General features: G+C 38.8%; 1 pseudogene; it reads left to right on the top strand.

Moving 5' to 3' along the window:
- Nucleotides 1-1,549: 1,549 nt before the first annotated feature.
- On the top strand, nucleotides 1,550-4,218 carry LOC140498280 (hsc70-interacting protein-like; annotated as a pseudogene).
- Nucleotides 4,219-17,859: the final 13,641 nt, after the last annotated feature.

The following is a 17,859-nucleotide window of genomic DNA, read 5'->3' as shown; positions in this document are numbered from 1 at the left end:
AAACAGGGACCATTAAAGTATGTGTAAAGTCCTTACAACCTACATGTTGACTTAGTTTTAAAATGTAATGTTCTTATCTATGTCTTGTTGTATTTTTATTTATTTTCTCAAATATTTCCCAATTACATTTTAATCTGGTTTGGGCTTAGTTTGGGAGTGTTTCAGGCTATATGACACCCATAGGCTGCACCATTGCCACCTCTAACTAGATCATGTATATGATGGGACAAGAAACCTAGTAACTTGCTTGCCTTTTTTCGAAATTGTTTTAGATGAAATCTGTTAGAATTGTCCTTTCAAGAATTAATTAATCAACAAAAATTTATTAAGAGCCTGCTGTATTTCAGGTGCTATGCTGAGCCCTGAGTCACACAGACAGAAATGAGCATTCATTGTTCACTCTATTGGAGAAGATAATATGTGCATGTATATGAAAAAATATATACAAAAATACAAGGTCATTAAGGGAAAGACATTAGCATTTGGGGATGAAGGAGAATCAGGAAAGTTTTTGTACATGTAAATAACTGAGCTGAACTAAATGCATCCATGTGTCTACTTTTTGTTCATCGATGTGGGAAACTTCCAGTGTGGAAAGTCCTTTTCCTAATGCAGCTGTCAACAACTTGTTTTAGAGAATTGTCAAGGGGCAATGTACATGGTTAGCCCAGTCAGTGTGTGTCAGAGATTACACTTGAATATCTGACCTCTTGACTTTAAGACTGGCCTTCCATTCACCACACCTTGCTATCTCTTTCTTTCTCTTTGTAACATTTATTTTATTTAAAAAAATTTTATTTTTAAATATTTATTATATATAATATATAAATATTAAATAAATTAATATTTAATTTATGGAATAAAACAAGCATTTCCATAACAGCATAATAAAAATAATTGTGTCTGAAACTGCAAATTTATTATGTACAAGTTGCTATTCCTTTTAAATATGTACTAAAGTTATCATGTAAATTTCTATTTTTATTTTTTCTTCCCTCCCCCTGCCACCTTCTCTAGAGACAAATATTTCATTTAAAAAATTTTGAATTCCAAATTTCCTCTCTCTTCAGACCCTTTCCTACCCAAGCAATATGATATCCATTATATATGTGAAGTCATACAAAATATATTTCTACATTCCTGCCATCTGCTGTTGCTGGTTAGATGTAAGGGAATTAAATTCAATAGCTATTTATTAAGCACCTACTATGTACCAGGGATTATACCTGGTGCTGGTAATATAAAGACATAAAAAACCCAAGTCCTGCTATATAGGATCTCATATTCTGTGGAGAAAATAAGCCCTTTCCTACCATATCTTTGAAACCAGACCTAAGAGAGGAAACTAAAGTCAAGAGGTTAAGGTCACACAGCTGACATTTCCCAAATGGGAAAATAATAAGGAGGATCAATTTCACTGGCATCTTTTTTTGATGGAGGAAAGTCTCTTCACCTCTTTTTCTGTTGGCTCAGAAGTGATTTTTCTAAGGGCCACTCATTAAATACATTATCTAGCCTCTCCTGAGCCCAGCCCCTGGTTCTTCCCAACATGGACAGCAGAAAGTTTAATGAGATCCAGACCTTCATCAAGTTTTGCCAACAGGAGCTAGGCCTCCTGTACATGGATCAGATTGGATGGAGAAGATGGGTGATAAAATCCTACCTGTTCCACATAAAACTAAATCAGAAGAAAGAATCAAGGAAGAAAAAGCTGAGAGTGAGAAACCAGAGGAACCTCCAAGTCCAGAAGAAAGTGAAGAAAAGGATGGAGAAATTGATAAGAAAGGAGTGAATTAAACATCCCTCAAGAAATGGGCGATGAAGATTTACAGATAATGATAAGATGATGGATAGGGCTAGTGAAAAGAAGATGGTGGCCAGGAATGCCCTAAAAAGTGGTGAGCTTCAGAAAGCCACAGAACACTCACAAAGGCCATCAGACTAAATCCTCATGTCGCTATTTTACGTGCCAAGAGAGCCAGTATGTTTATGAAATTGCAAAAGCCCAATGCTGCTAGTAGATTGTGACAGAGTAATGGAAATAAACCCTGACTCTGCTCAGCCTTACAAGTGTAAAAGGAGAGACTCCTTGGCCACTGGGAGGAGTTGGCTTGTGATCTTGTTAAAGCTCATAAACTGGACGATGATGAAAATGCCAGTACGATGCTGAAGGAAATATAACCAAGGACCCCGAAGACTGATGAACATCAATGAAAATGTGAAAAAAAAGTAGAGGGAGAGATCAAAGAAAAGACTGAAAGGGTGAAGAAAACTCAAGAAGAACATGAATAGCCCAAAGGGAGAAGGAAGACCAGAGAAGTGAGAGAGTTCAGTTTAGCTCTTTTCCTGGTTTTCTGGAAACATAGCTGGGAACTTTAGAGACATGCCTTGCGTGAGAAGGGCCATGCCTATGGTGGCAGGAATCTCAGAGTTCAAGGAAATTATTAATGACCCAGAAGTACTTGCAGACCTTTAGGATCCAAAAAGTTCCAAGTGGTGTTCCAAAATGTGGAAAGGAATCCACACATGTCCCAATATCAGAGCAACCCAAAACTTATGAATTTCATCAGCAACTTGTCTACAAAATTTGGAGGTCAAGCACAAATGCCCTTTCAACAAATAAAGCCTAAAGAAGAGAAAACAAAAGAAAAGGAAAGGAAGGAAGGAAGAAGAAAGTAAAGAAGGAATAAGAAGGAAGAGCTAAAGGACAAGTCAGTTGAATTTCTTTTATACCTTTGTGTGTGTGTATGTGTGTGTGTGTGTGTGTGTGTGTGTGTGTTCCCTTGCAGAGCATCTGTTGTGTTATCTGATATTTAATCTGGTAGCACATAAGCAATATCTGGAATAATTTTTTTAAAAAAATAGAAAAGCAGATGGAAAAATATGAGGATTTGTCCTTATCGAAGCTCAAGGTCGGCTGCCTTAATGCACTGCCATAGCCTGGCCTGGACATCCCTTCCTCTGTTTTCCACGGGGTCTGCATTCTCTGGGCTGAGTTTGGTCATGTTTCACTTCACTATTTAGAGGCGTGAAATCACAGTTGGCTTCCATTGATACAAATTCTAAAAAGCTCTTGCAGCTTTAAACAACTCAGTGTCCCACAGCTCTCTTCTAGCAAAATGTTCTTTGTAAGGGGTTGGGCGTATGTGTTTGGCCATGCTTGTAGGAGTAACTTTGTGGACTGGATGACAAAGAAGTAATTGCTAATCCTAGCTCTCTGAGCTACATGTGATACTCATAGGAAGATACTTAAATTGGGGGAAATGCTTATGGGCAATAAATTCCACCCCCCTGCCCTACCATCACTTTACCCCTCCCCCTCCCTCTCACATATACTGCCCCATGTGTTTATTTTTATGGGAAACTATAGATCCAACACTGAGCTGTCAAACGGGCCTCTACAGAAGTATGTTTTTCTTTCTCCTCCCCCTCACTCTCCTCTACCCTCTCCTTGCCCTCCTCCCTTCCTTCCCTCCTCCCTCTTCTTTCTTTCTCTCCCTCCTTGCCCTCTTTTCCCTCCTCCTCCTCTTTCTCACAACTGCTGTGCAAGCTGGAAACAGTCAAAGCCGTGTTTAAGCCATGACCGCCATCTAGTCAGATTTTCCATTGTGGAAGTCGGTGATAGTACAGCAATTAAGCAAAGTGACAGAGAAGTTGAGTTATTTGAGTCTTCTATCCATAAATCTTTATGGGAAAAGAGAAACTTTTAAACTTGCACCAGGCCTTGCTTTAATTATTTTCTTTCAGGATAGGAAAGGCCAGTGGGAGCAACCCTTGGGGACATGGTTTGCTATTTTGGTTTTAACCTTCCATTTCATCAGCTCTTCCCACCCACTCCTGCCCCCACCTCAGTGATTTTAGCTAGTGACTGTTTTTGGCTGAAAATTAAATGGGCATCTTTGTCCTTTATTCTGACTTTAGAAATGTATGTTGAGGGAAAGATATAACCTGGGATTCCCAGAATCTCAGCTTGAGAAGAGAAAGAATAATATTTGGGAAGAGTTCTGGCCATTGGTATAAATTTGAGTTTTATGTCTTAAGCAAAGGGCTCTTCCACCCCCAGAAATATTATGTTGGGTAGTTGGAAGTTACAAGGAGACAGATTTCAACTCTATGTATAAAGAGAACTTCCTAAGTGTTTAAAAATGGAATAGAGGAAGCTTTGGCATAATAGGAAGTTTGTCAGGAAGAACGAGATTTAAATCCTGTCTTTGACATATATGGTCAGAATGACTCTGGACAACTGACTTAATCTCTCAGTGTACTGGTGACTCTATGAGATTATAAAGTACAGAAAAGTTGCCTACATGCACTGGTAGAATGAGTTCCCTCTCCTGGAAATTCCCTAAACCACAAGTTCAGTCTCCTTTTTATATAAACATTGAATCGATGGTTTAAAAGTATTTTTCCAATTCAGTGCCTTTACTCAGATTTTGCCCTATGCCTGTGTAAATGGGTCCAATGCAAGTGAGGTTTTGAGGAAGGATCCCTAGAGACAGATGCTGTATCTAGAATGTCCTTCCTCCCCATATATTGTAGCTATCTTTTTTTGGTCCTTTTCCCCCTTAAACCATAAGCTCCATAAGGATATGGACAGTATCTTTACCCAAACAATGTATCTCCACTGGCACAGTGCCTTGCACACAGTAGGCATTTAACAACTATTTGTTGAATTCCCATTCTCCAAATATGGATGACCATGTCTTTCATACTTTAGATAGCATGAGCCAAATGACTTCTACAATCTCTTCCAACACTCAGACTCCATTATTTAAGTCTATTCTACTCACTATCCACAGAGTGCCAGAGAAAGACTATAGATGACAGCTTTGGTTAAGTTCTGTCTCATGTTCTTGACTGGCAGGAGGTGGGGATGGGGGTGGGGTGGGAGAGAGATGCTGGGGGAGGGGGAGGATGGGAAGGTAGAAAAGGAGGCTAAAGCTGGATGGCTATACCTCAGTACTGGGAAAAGGGTTTGATTACAGAGAAAGCTCTTTTTGCTTTCTACAGGGAGAAAGAGCTAGGCATAAAATACTAAGCAAGAGGTATGATGGAGTTTTTATGTAATAGGCAGATTTATTTAGAGTAAACTAAATTGTGAGAGAAGATATCTTAGCATAATGCAGAAAGAGAGAGAAAGAGATGCACATATAGGAAAAGACAACTAGAAAGAGAGAGAGAGAGAGAAAATGAAAGAAGGGAAGGAAGGAAGAGAGGTGTGCATATAGGAAGAGAGACAGAAAGAGAAAAAGAAAAAGAGAAAGAGAGAAGCACATATGAGAGAGAGAGAGAGAAAGAGAGAGAGAGAGAGAGACAGAGACAGAGACAGAGACAGAGAGACAGAGAGAGACAGAGACAGAGACAGGGACAGGGACAGAGACAGAGAGACAGAGAGAGAGAGAGAGAGAGCTGGCTTAGAAGTCCCAAGATCAAGTCTTGCCTTGTCTCTTGATCATCTCAAGCAACATTATGTATTAAAGAAAAGGTGCTCAAATACATTGATAGAGTTTCCTTATCTCCTTTCCCCTACACTAAGGGTCAGATCTTTAACAAAAAACCTAAACCCAGTCCATCTCACCCAATAAAGAATTATTCAATAATTGAAAATTCTAATACTCTGACAGTGTCATTTCAAAGGAATCCCTGTAGTACTTCATTAGAAATGCCTTAGTCCCCAGGGTACAAAAGTGTTAACTCTTATTGTGACCTATATTATGCTAGCCATTTAGCATATGAGTCTTTATGCTTAGGTGACGTGGTTTGACTGATGGTATGTATGGCCATGGGAATGGAAGATCACAGAATTATAGATTTAGGAACTCACCTAATCCAACCTCAGTTTTACATAAGAGGAAACTGAGACCCAGGGAGGGGGAATGACTTGCCCCAAAGTTACAGAGAGTACATAGCAGAGACCTGGGTCCCATGAATCAAAATCCACATAGTTTCCACTATGTCATGCTTCCTTCTCAATGAGTCATTTTATAACAGGGTATAATTGAGTCAGTACATCACACATCCACACTCTGTTGTTGTTTTCACCTTTGCTTGGCCAGTGATTACCCTTTATAGAATCCCTGTGGATTGCTTCATTGTGTTCATGAGCTCAGTGCCTTCTACATAAACAGCACAGTACATGACTGTCAGAAACCCAGCTGCCTTTCCTCTCTCCAATTAAAATCAAAATGGCACCATCAGCAATTTCTCTACCTCTGTGTCTGAACTCTCAACTCCCTCCACTCGGACAGATTCTCTCTCACTCTTTCTGTTTTTCCCATCTGTAATGCTACTTATCTCTTTCCCAAGGGTGATGAGTTCATGAGTAAGTAATGGAGTGCTGTTATTTTTAAAAAAGCAAATATGACATTGGGATGTATAAACAGAAGAAGAGTGAGGAAGCCAGGACTTCATCCTCTCCTTTTTCCTCACAGTTTCTCAGGCCCGTCCAGTAGTGGGCCCATTTGGGGTCTGTTGTAGGGAATCTGGAGATAGTCATGGGGGAAGGCAGCCCATATGTGTACAGGGTTGGAAAACAGAGTCAAAGTTAAAGGTATTCAGATGAATTAACCTACTAAAGAGAGGACTAGTGGGCAAGTGATGGTGACAGCCCTCCTACCCACTAGAGTTCTTTTGGAAACTTCTGTGGGTCTAGAGTAATTTATTTTAATCCAACATTAACTTGTAGTTCTATTTTTAGAGTGTGCAGGTATATCTTCTTTTTCTGTTCAGTGGGTGGAGATACTAATGTTACTTCTTGACCCCCCCCCCCATATTTCATAAGGTTCTAAGAAAGGGGTTTAGTGAGTGCTTTAGTTCTTGCTTTTATTTTTGTTACTGTTTGTTTCATGAGTCACTGCATAGTAGTGAGTGTCCAGAGAATTTAAATGGAGATTCAGTTGGAAAACAACCAAGAGGTGCGTGATGGGCACGAGAAAGCTACAGTGCACTACAAATCAAGAATTATACAAGAGGAGAGGTGACAAGCATGACATCAAAGGGATGTATGAACAGGAAGAAAATGGACTGGTCTTATGGTCAAAGCAAGAAATGACCAATAGATAAGGTGGTCAAGTAGATAGAAAGCATCCCATCTCAGACACTTACTAGTTGCATTATCTTAGAGAAGTTATTTAACTTCTTTGGGCCTCAATTTCCTCATATGTTATATGAGGGTGTTAGACTCAAGGCTTCCAAGGTCCTTTTCCAACTGTAAATCTGTAATTTTACGGACAACCTGTGGGCTCCACTGGGAGCAATGTGATGTTAAGAGAAATTGAGGAAGGTCTCTGGCATATTGGGTAGAATACCTATGGTGAACTTTTGGGAGAACATGGATAAGAGTGCCAGAGAATGGTCAGGCATCCGTGAATGGGTTGTTGTCTGAATCATGGGATGGAATACCCACATCAATGATATCATAAATCCATCTGGATATTTGAACAGGAAACTTGCCTTCAGCTTGTACCTTAAACTTAAATATCAGCAGTCAATGGTTACAATGGGATTCTAAGGCCAGTGACAGTTTGATCAGTGTCATATGTATAGTATATGGTCTTTCTTCTTTCTTTCAGAGATCTAGTTGATATGTCCTCCAAGAGACATCCTCCAAGAGATGGGAAGGGAACAAACATTTATTAAACACCTACTGTGTACCAGGCACTCTGCTAAGTTCATTATAAATATTATCTCATTCGCTCCTTACAACTACCCTGGGAAGCAGGTGCTACTATGATCTCCATTTTACAGTTGAAGAAACTAGGCAGTTTAAAAGTTAAATGACTTGCCCAAGGTCATGCAGCTTTTAAGTGTCTGAGGTAAGATTGAACTCAAGTCTTTTGGACTCCAAGTTCAGCACTCTATTCGCTGTACCACATGGTTGCAGATTCAAATGTAGTGTATATATTTTGTGTGTCCTTATACATGGTCATAGGGCTAGCTAGGTAGAACAGTGGATAGAACATTGGTCCTGGAATCAGGAATATTTGAGTTCAAATCAGGCTTTAGACACTTAAAAGCAATGTGATCTTGGGCAAGTCACTTCACCCTGTTTGCTTCAGTTTCCTTATCTATAAAATGAGCTGGAGAAGGAAATGGCAAACCACTCCAGTATCTCTGCCAAGAAAATCCTAAATGCAGTCACAAAGAGTTGGTCATGACTGAAACAACTCAGCAACAACAACCACAACATATGAACATTTCATTTCTCCTGATACAATGTAAACTCCTAGAGGAATGTATTTCACTTTTGTCTTTGTGTCCTCCACACCTAGAACAGTGCCTGTCATTCAATCAATAAGCATTTGTTAAGCAACCTAACTATGTGTCAGGCACTGTGCAAAGCACTAGGGATACAGAGAGGCAAAAAAGACAGTCTCTGCCCTAAAAAAACTTATCATTTAATGGGGGAGACAACATGCAAACAAGTGTCGCATAATAAGTGCTTTATAAATGATTTTTTGATTCATTCATTGATTGCTGACGTCAGTGTGGCACTCAATCCAATAAGTATCTTGGATGCCTCTCATTAGTTGACATTTCCCACAATTCCTTCTGCTTTCTTCCTGAATACTGTTACTCTTCATAGCACTCCTGAAAGAGTTACCTATACACTCAGGAAAATGGTGCTTTCCAACTGGATATGATCAGTCCTTCCTGTGAATACATATGACACTTCATTCTCATACATCATTTTCATATTCTCATAGTTACTTGTGTTCTTGTCTGATGTTTTTCACTATATTGTAAGTTATACGAAGGCAGAGACTTTCTTATTTCCCTCTCTCTCTCCCCTGTAGAACCTAGCATAGGGTCTTGAACACAGTAGACTTCAATAAATATAATTTATTGTTGAAATGAACTCAATTTTTCCTTTTCAGTCTTTCCCAATGTTATGTTCTGGAAACCAAAAGTTGGCAAACACAAGACTTTATCCCTGGGGTCTGAGAATGAATGTTAAGCAACATTTGGTAAACAAATAGAGGAATTATGCAGCTTTACAGAACAATATTTTATTGTCTCTATAATTCTAATATGAAGACTGAAGTCTGGGGCTTACAAAATTTTTAAATTAAACAGAGTCTCTCAGTAGGATGTGCTTTATTATCTTGCTTGGGTCTTGGTAGAACTCAAATCAGGGTTTATATACTATGTTTTCTGGTATGTATGTAATCCTGGACCATTGATAAACAGAGCAATTTTGCTTTCCCTTCCCCTTTTAAATGCTTTCTTCAAAGCCATGAGGGCTCAGGTTCCTGTCACTATTGGTATCTCTGTTCTAAAGGTGTCATTGATGAAAGATGAAACGATAGTAGTAAGAAGTGAAACAAAGAAGGGAGGTAGGCTTGGGTCATATCCAAAACCAATTAACTAGTCTGTCAGACTATGTTATTGTAAATGCCATTAAAGCATCTCTTTTGTAAGTGGAATTGATAGCTTTGTATGTATAGCACAACACTAAATTTGTGGTCAATTAAATTGTGGAATATAAATATGGGGAGGAGAAATACAAATCTTTCCTAGTGAAAGAAGGCAAACACAGACAAGGGAGCCATAGAAGGGAGCTTCAGTGTGAGAGGAGCCAACTCACCTTAGGTTGGAGCTCTACACAATGCAATGCAATAAATCATGGACATTATAAGCACCTCTGCAGAAAGTTTATTCACTGGGGTATAAATTTACTTTTTATAGCACCTTCTTGCCAGGGTTGTTGTGAAGATCAAATGAGATAATATTTGTTAAGCACTTAGCCTGGCATATAGTAGGCATAAATAAATGCTTGTTTCCTTCCTTCTGTGGGGTCAGGGGGAAGGTATCTATTTGAAAATAAGATTATGTCTATTATAAGCCTTGTGAGCTTATGTGTTTATTAGGGGAGTTGGTGGCTGCTCTTGAGGATCACAAAATAATGGCATTCCCAAATCATCTCTGGAGCTGAATGGAAAAGAGGCAACAATCTAGAGAAATGAAAACTTCCCCAAAGTATACCCAGGACCACTATGTCAGGAGGGAGTTTCTGACATAATACAGCAACCAAAACAATTAATGTAATCATAGGCTATGTTGAGATAGATTCCAGGACCTAAGAATATGATAGTTCCACTGTACTATACTCTAGTTAAACCATATTTGGAATATCATATTGAGTTCTGGATGTTACATTTTAGAAAGGACATTGATAGATGATAGAATATCTAGAAAAGAGCAAATAGAGAGGTGAAGGAATTTGAGATCATAACATTGTATGGATAATGTATTTTTTGTTTTAGTATAATCAAGTGCCTCTGATTGAATAATGTGATTAAAGAAGATCTTCCCCAGCCATTAATGGGTCTGGGAAGATTTGTAGGAAGGTCCATACTTTTTATTAAGTTTCTAATGAGACACTGGTTCTCAAGGGTTGTGATGCCTTCTGGCTCTAAAAAAATGTATAAATACTCTGAGGGTGAGGTTTTACTTTGGGGCTTAGTTTTTGGAAGTATTTGTTTGGCCAGATGAAACTCTAGGAAGGTGCTAAGGAGCCCCCTGGCTTTGAAGACCTAGATGTTGGTGCTTCTCTCTCTGGTAGCTATGTATGTATGTAAGTAATGGTCAGACAGTTTCATCTCTGTGTTGATTTGTGATGTATGTATTGCTTACTGTCAGGTAGTTTGGAAGTGTTGTCTGCTGATTTAGATTTCTCTGTATTTTCTCTGAAGTTCAGGGTGCTGACGTTTTCTTCTGAACTAAGTGCTTGATTAAAGTAATTGTTGACCTCTCAAAAGTTTCTTTCCTTTTAGAAAAGCAGATTTAGGAACCTGTGATAGCAGGTCCCCCCACCCCTGTGCATATTGGGGTGCTTACTGTTACAAACAATTTTCAAAATTTAGAATGTTTAGCCTGGTGAAAAAAGGTAATGTGGCAATTACTTCCAATTATCTGAAAGGGCTCGATTATCTGTCATTGCAAGATGGATTTATCTTGTTCTGCTTGATCTCAGAGGAAAGAACTAGGAACTATGATTAGAAGTCAGAGAGAGACAGATATAGACTTGATGTAAGGGAAAAATTATAAAGCATAAAATCCATCCAAGTACTTTTTGAGGAAAAAAAAACTGAACCAGATGCCCATTGTTTGGGAAATGGTTAAACAAATTGTGGCACATGAATATAATAGACTATTCTTGTGAAGTAAGAAATAATGAGTATAGAGAAATATGGGAAGACTTATATGGACTGATGCAAAATATAGCAAGTAGAAAAGCAATAGAACTAGATAGTGAAACGTAAGTAGAAAAGTAGATAAGTGGGGAAAGACAGAGTCAAAGAGACAGAGAGACAGAGATAAAGAAAGCTCACAAGTGTATTAAGTGCTTATTCAGGCACTGTGCTAAGTATTGACTACAACAAAGTAAGTCAAAACAACAATAACAACCACAGCACAACCAACAAACTCTATATGCTGGAAGATGATAATAACCAAGATAGTCACCCATGGCAATAGCATGGTAAAGTAGAAAGAAGAGGCTCTCTAGTCATCCCTTCACTTCTCTGAGCCTCAGTTTCCTCATCTATAAGATGAGGGGGTTAGACTAGCTGACTTCTGAGGTCTCTTCCAGCTCTTGAGGTATGTTGCTATAAAGTAAACCTTCCTCCCTTTTTTTCTGGAGGTGGGGGATTATGGGTGTGGAATATTGCATATACGTTCGGATGTGGTTGATATATTGGTTGATTTGGCTAAACTGCCTTGTTACCTTCTTTTTTGAATATTTTTTTTTGTTCCAAAGAGGCTCACTAGGGAGGGGAGGGGAAGGTATATATTCAGAAATAAAGGTAATATGCACAATTCTTTTTCTCAAAAGAATTAGTGCTATGCTAAACTGGGATAGACTGATTTAGGACACAATATGTTTCCCCTCCTGAAAGGCCTTCAAGCAAACACTAGGTGTTATTTGTTGGCTATGTTGTAGAGGGGATTCAGTTTTTTTTTATGTCCAAAAATGTATATCTTATTCTGCATATTAGTCTATCATCTCTTTGTCATGAGTAGGTGGCACTCTTTATCACTCTTCTGGAATCATATTGATCACTTGGTTGACTGGAGTTCTTAAACTTTTTATTATTATTTTTATAACATGATGTTATAGTATAAATCATTTCTCTGGTTCTGTTCACTTCAGTCTGCATCAGTTCATACAAATCTTTCCATGGTTCTTTCATAACAGTGCAATAATATTACTTGACTTTCATATATTACAATTTCTTCAACCATTCCACAACTGATGGGATAACCATATTTTTGTCTCCAATTCTGGGAGGAGGGAGGGGTTCTCATTAAGGTGCAGGACTGGATCGTTTTAATGACCCCTGAGGTTCCTTCCAGTCTTGAGATTCTATGATTCTGAGATTTCTGTGATTTTGATTTCCCTAAATATTTTGGACCTCAGCAGAAGGACCTTTATACTACTCCCCATGACTTCTCAGTTGTTCTGAAGCTGAGAAAGGAGCGTCATTGGTTTCATTATTTTCATCCTTTAGCAGAATCCCCCCATATCAGTAAATACCACTGACAAAATGTAATTGTTGCTGTGAATCTGGGTGCAAACAAAATTTTAATGAGCAACATTTGATTCAATGGTGCTGTTGGACCCAGAGGGGCAGTGTGGTATAGAGGTAAGAAAGCTTGTTATAGTATCAGGAAGACCTGTGTTCAAGCTCACTTCTGACACATACCGTCTGTGTCTGGCAAGTGACTTCATTTTTCAGGCAATTGTCTCAGGCAGTAATTGTGGAACACTTGCAAATCTGCATTGGCAGAGGGAGAATTCCCATCATTGATGAAGCAATTCCCTCTATCACTGAAAGAAAGTGGAAACAAAGACCCAATTCATGACTGAGATAGAATTCTTTACAGGCTTCATTAATTGTCAACTTTATCTTCTCTGTATTTCAGATATCACAACTGATAACTGTAGTTGTTTTTACGAATATCCCATTTTGTGCCTCAATGTAATAATAATGATAATAATGTATAATAATGTAATACCTTTGAAGTTTGTAAAGTGCCCATTTCTTCCAACCCTTAGAGGGAGGTGCTATTATTTACAGAGGAGGGAATAGAGGCAGAGAGATGTGAAATGGCTTATACTTGGTCAGACAGCTAGGAAGTGTTTGCTTCTTCCTGACTCTAATTCAAGAACTCTAAGCAAGTCCTTGTCTTGGTCTAGTTTGTGCCCAACCTCCATGCACCATTAAAATTCACTATGTTCCCATAGTTTCTATAGCAGGATACAAAGAAAAATAAAAGACAGTCTTTGTCCTCAGGAAGTTTATACATTAATGTTAAAGACAACACATAAACAATTATATGCCAACAAACTGCACACAGAATAATTTGGAAATAAACAACAGAAGGAAGGCACTAGAATTAAGGGCGCTTGGGAAAGGATCCTGATAGAAGCTGGTACTTGAAGCCAGAGAAACTGGTTTCAGATGTGAAGGTGAAGATGAAGGGAGAGAGATGATGATGAAGAAGGAGAGAATTCAAGGTATCATGAAGATGTCAGTGAAAATATTCGGAGTTGGGAAGTCAAGTGCTTTGTCTGAGGAACAGCAAGGGAATCAGATTTAGTGGATCACAGAGGATGTGGAGAGGGGAGTAAGGTGTAAGAAGACTGGAAAGGTATGTGTGGTTGTGGGGTAGGGAGCAGTTTGAAGGGTTTTAAATGTCAGAGGACTTTATAATTGATCCTGGAAGTGTTAGGGTGCCAATGAAGTTTATGAATCAGAGGCAGGGAGTAACTCGGTGAATGGAAGAGAAAAGATCCTTCATCTCCATTCCTTATTTCTAAGGGTGGCAAAAGTAAGAGAGCTGGAGATGTAAGTGGGCTGCAACCTTAGTAGGAATCAATAGTAAGAGGGAAGCCAAAAATGCAATAGTATTGAGATACTATTACCTATAATAATAGCAGTGATGGTCTTATTCCCCTCTGCCTATATTAAATCACTCCTGGAGTACTGGGTTCAGTCCCACATTATTAGAAGAAATGTGTCCAGAGCTAGATGACAATGATGGAAGAGATGTTGCATCATGTGAAAGAGGGCTTGGAATTATTCTACTTGGCCCCTAAAGTTAGAAGTAAAGATAAATAGATGGAAATAACAGTGAACACATTTTAGTTCAATATGAAAAAAGAGTTTCCCAATATAGAGAGCTGTCCAGAAATGGAATAGTATGCCTTAGCAGGCAGTGAGTATCCTATTTCTGGAAGGCCCAGATTTAGATTTGATGTAATAATATTTGGGGCAGTTAGATGGCACAGTGGCCTGAAGTCAGGAAGACTTATCTTCCTGAATTCAAATCTGGCCTCAGACATTGACTAGCTGTGTGACCCTGGACAAGTCACATAACCCTGTTTACCTCAGTTTCTTCATCTGTAAAATGAATTGGAGAAGGAAATGGCAAACCACTCTAGTATCTCTGCCAAGAAAACCCCAGATGGGGTCACAATGAGTCAAGCACGACTGAAAACAACTTTTGTTGTTGTTCAGTCGTTTCCATCATTTCTGGAAATAACTGAATAATAGCTAACCCTTATATAATGCTATTCTGTGTCAGGCACTAAGTGCTTTATTATTATCATTTCACTTGCTCCTCACAATCTGGGAGACAGGTGCTATTATTATGTCCATTTTATGGATTATGATAGTAGCAGTAATAACAACCATAATATTAGCTCACATCTATTTAGCACTAGGCATGTACCAGGTACTGCGTTAAGCACTTTGCTGTTATCTCCATTGATCCTCAGAAGAACCCTGAGAGGTATGTGCTATTATTGTCCCTGTTTTACATATGATGAGGAGGAGAGTTTACATTTGTAAAGCACTTACTATGTGCCAGTACTGTGCTAAGCATTTTACAATTGTTATCTCAGTGGATTCTCACAACAACCCTAAGAGATGGATGTTATTATCATCCCTATTTTACAGATGAAACTGAGTTAAATAGAGGTTAAGTGACAAACATCTAGATTCCTAGAAGAATCGATATATATCTGGAAGGGACCTTAAAGGCCCTCTACTCCAGATACTTTATTTTGCAAACAAAGACTCGGAGGGGTTATATCACTTGTCCAGGATTATATAGGTCTAAGAGGCAGAGGAGAATTTTTCTTGGCTCTACAACCAATGCCCTAAGCATTCTGCCACACTGACTCTTGAAGTTGGAAGGGGTCTCATAGGTCATCTGGTACAACCTGTCCCTAAGCGGAAATCTCTTCTATGAAGTCCTTGACAGATGTTAAACAAGTTTCTGGCTGAAAATTTCCAGTGCTGGGTTATTCTCTGTCTTTAGGCCTATGAGGAAGAGTACTAGTTTCAAAGTCAGAGAATTAAGGTTTGAATCCCGACTCTGATACATGCATTATCTGGGTAAATCATAATATCTCTGAACCTCACTTTCTTCATCTATAAAATGAAGGTAGTCAGGCCATATGACCTCTCAGGTTCCTTCTAGGTCCAAAAGCTGAGACTTCATGCTCTACTTTTGGACAGCTTACAAGTAAGTCCCTATCTTCAATGAATAGTACCAGATGAGAGGGGAAAGGAAGGAAATTGTGCCAAAGCCTTACATTCCCTCCCCTGTCATCTGTGGGATGTATTTGGTTAAAAACTCAATTCAATTCAACAAACATTTATTCAGCACTCACTATAGGCCAGGCACTGTGCCGAGCCTTGGAAATACAGATTAAAAATAAAATCTTTGCTGTCTCTCCCGGGACTTACATTCTATCAGGGTAGGGGAGAAAGGAGAAACAACCTGTAGGACTTAGCTCCTTACTCAAGATTTATAATGGCCTGTTTGGAAAACTGCAGATCGAACAAAAACTCTGACAAAAGCTTTGCTTTTCTCTGAGGCTGTAAACATATGACTTTTCCTTTGGGCATGTATTTGGCTGACTGGCTAGCAACTGACAAAGTACAGAACATGTCTTCTGACCGGTTGTAGAAAGATTTCAGGATTCTGTGAGTCTGGATAACCAATTATTGAGGTGTTTTGAGAAGGGATTCATGTTTCAGGTATGGGTTAAACTATATGATGTTAGAAACCACTTTCAGTTTTATGATTCTATGATTCTAAGCCCAGTGGCAGCCAATAAGTATGCTCTTAGTCATACAACAAATGACCACGGGACCTGACTGTGTACAAATGTGTGTAGATGAGTCCCATTAAAGGGACTCTGAAAATGCTTAAAGACCACAGCTACAGAAGAAAAGAGATGACTCATTTTACTCCCTACCTTTTTACCACCCAGTATGATGCTCTGAAAAGACTAGTGAATCATGGCACCTGATTTCAAATCTAGGTTCTGCTACTTTCTACCCTTATGACTATGGGCAACTTAACCTCTCATCTGAACTCCTTGGGCTTCAATTCCGTCATCTGGAACTAGAACATTGGACTAGATGGCCTCAGAGGATTTTTCCAACTCCATATCCATGATCCTGTGAAAGATGAGTGGAACAATAAATAGCTGGAGAAACCTCAGAAAGGTTGAGACTCCCTCCTCCCATCCCTGTGGTTTTGACAGCCCATTCATTCTTACTAGAGAGGAAAGTTAGGTTTATGCCCCCTTATTATCTGCATCATTTTCCTTACATATTTCATATTATTTGTGGAATCTTGAAATTCTCAGAGCTAAGGAGCCTGAAAAATGACTCTTTTTGGTAGGGGAGAAAGAACTTCAAGAGGAAGTAATCTAAGGGTAACAAAGGTCAAATTACTCATGGAAATTTCCCACTGATAACCAATAGGGGAGTTTATTCAAAAATGGAAGCCATGGCATTAGTCAGGAGAATGAGTCATGCAGAACCTGGCTTATTCTACTTAGTTTTTGTTAACTGGTTACCTTTATTAAACAGAAAATGTTAAACATGTGTATATTTCTTTGGGCAGAAATAAAGCCAGTTGTCCTTATTCACACTAAAGGAAGCAAACAGTTGTATAGATAAGCCAAAATACCTATTATTAATTTTTTAAAAATCCTTTAATATAGCTTTGGAATGAATGTCATGATTTTTTTTTCTCCTAGGAGGTTTTCTCAAGAGACGGTGCAATGAAGTGACTAGAGTGTTGGACATATACTCTAACCATGTATGAATTCAAATGCTATCTCTGACATTTATTAGTTCAGTTACTCTAGACAAATTGTTTAATCTCTCCAATGCTCAGATGACTCTCTTTCGATACTTGGGTTGGTTGCAATCTGGCTTGACTGTGGGAATTTACTTACATTAATGAAATCATAGATCCTTGACCAAGTGTTGAGGGCCAAGATTGAGTGTGGTTCAGGATAGACCTTCAGGGAAACTGTTCTTTGAAACTGTGCTCATTATCATCTGGAATGGCTCTCCATGCTTCACGGATGTTGCTGTCTCTGTGAGACAAACAAGAGAACTACAGAATGCAAGGGATATGTAAAATAGATGCCCTCTAGGCTAACAGTCCTTAAGATAATAAGACTGGCCAAATCACTAGGACAGGAGATGAGCACATAGACTTGCAGTTTCTGTCTATAAATACCCTGACCCTGGGATCAATAAATGGAGTTGCCCTATCTTCTTCCTCCTGCCTGTGTGTCTTTCTTTTTCACTGCTGTCACCGAGCCACGTGGGGATGCAGGCCGTCTGCCACAACCAAGTGATCCTTGATTCACTTAGGTTACTATTAAAGCCAAGTTTTTATTGCTTGATAAATGGAAAATGTAGAAAAATATATAATAACATGGAATTTAAAACCCTGAAAGTGAATAATGGTTCAATGTAACCTTTAACAAATTAGTTCATCTCACTTAGTTTCAGTCACTCCATCTCTAAAATGAGT

This window comes from Notamacropus eugenii, chromosome 4, assembly GCF_028372415.1.
Source record: "Notamacropus eugenii isolate mMacEug1 chromosome 4, mMacEug1.pri_v2, whole genome shotgun sequence".
Lineage (NCBI taxonomy): Eukaryota > Metazoa > Chordata > Mammalia > Diprotodontia > Macropodidae > Notamacropus > Notamacropus eugenii.
Note: the sequence above shows the minus strand (reverse complement) of the source record. Positions and strands in the feature narration are given on the sequence as shown.